Source organism: Sinocyclocheilus anshuiensis, unplaced genomic scaffold (genome assembly GCF_001515605.1).
Source record: "Sinocyclocheilus anshuiensis isolate Anshui unplaced genomic scaffold, SAMN03320099.WGS_v1.1 scaffold1341, whole genome shotgun sequence".
Classification (NCBI taxonomy): domain Eukaryota; kingdom Metazoa; phylum Chordata; class Actinopteri; order Cypriniformes; family Cyprinidae; genus Sinocyclocheilus; species Sinocyclocheilus anshuiensis.
The window spans coordinates 1-1,624 of NW_015553274.1; positions in this window are offsets into that span (position 1 = coordinate 1).

The following is a 1,624-nucleotide window of genomic DNA, read 5'->3' on the forward strand; positions in this document are numbered from 1 at the left end:
ATGTGACACTGAAGACTGGAGTAATGCCTGCTGAAAATTCAGCTTCGCCATCACAGGAAGAAATTATATATTAAATATATATATTTTAAAAAGTTATTTTCAATTTTAATAATATTTCACAATATTACTATTTTTACTGTTTTTTTTTAATCAAATAAATGCAGTCTTACTGAGCATAAGAGACTTCTTTTATAAACATTAAAACGTATTAGACTCCAAACCTTTGAATGGCAGTTTATTTTGCAAGGGATTTTAGATCCAGGTCAAACCAAGTGTCTTGGAAAAACTACATTACTTTTCTCTGTTTGTTGTCATAGCTTCACATTTGCTTGGCCTTGTTTTTTGCAGGACCTATGGAGGCTTTGCTAACAGCGAGAGCAGCCGTGTGGAGCTTCTGAAACTGATAGAGAGCCTCAAGAGGGATGGGATGAAATTCAAGGAGGCCCCGTTCTACAGAGCGGGATATGACAGCCCCTTCAAACTGACCAACCGCAGGAACGAGGTGTGGCTGATCAAAGATGAGGAATAAAAGTCCGTAAGGATCAAATGGTCATGCCTTATGATGTGAATAAAGAGGAGGTCAATCTATTTGTTTGAACTTAACAATAGTTATTGTGCAGATGCTTTGTTTACTATGTACCTCAAGTGCCTGAATGTTTTATAAAAGAATTTAACACTACTAATTGTATATCTGACCAATATATTTTACAGCAACATGAACACTTTAGGTACCTACAATTAACTGTGAAATCATACAAAAAGAATGTTGCAATAATTTCAAATCGGCTGCTTTTGTCACTAATAATGTCTCAAGCACTTATATTTGTAGAGGCACACGTACTGCATGACTTGACTGAATCACTAACTTTAAATGTTGTGAAATATCTGTATTTCTGTAATATCTGTATCTGAATAAATCTGTATTTTGTGCTGTTTATATTGCACTCAATATTGAATCTAACCATTTAAGGGAACAATAACATTGTATTAAAGGTGGGGTAAGTGATTTCTGGTAGCCAATGTTGATATTTCAAATCACCAAAACAAACACGCCCTACCCCAAAAGAATCTCGCCCCTATTTTGATAGCTCCGCCCCACACATTCGTACGCAACCCAGGCAATGATTAGTTCTGTGAAACAGCAAAACCAATGTTACACCGTGTCTACACCAGACGCGAGCGGCGCGGCGCGACAAAATACTATAGAACTCATTATAATCAGTGATACTGCCTACACTGGGTGCGGCGTGACACGACAAATCCCCGACAGAAAACTACTGCTGTGTTCTATTTATGACATATTGACACATATTTCAAATGATTTTCAGCGGTCGCTTTATCTCGTCCAGTGTAGACAGACTTTAACTGTTGTGGCACGACAACTGTCGCGTCCGGTGTAGACCCAGTGTTACTCACCTATCGAGAAGAAACAAAGCAACCTTGGTGTCCGATCGCAGGCCTTCCGCTCCTTGAGTTCTCTCCAGCGCTGGAAAGCTGATCCGATATTTACACAGGTCCTACTTCTTGAATCCGTGTATCATTCGATCATTCGGTTTTTTATTTAATATTGAAAGTAGAAAAATGAGAAAACGGCTCCTTTTTCATTTTTTTTTTTTTTTTCTCA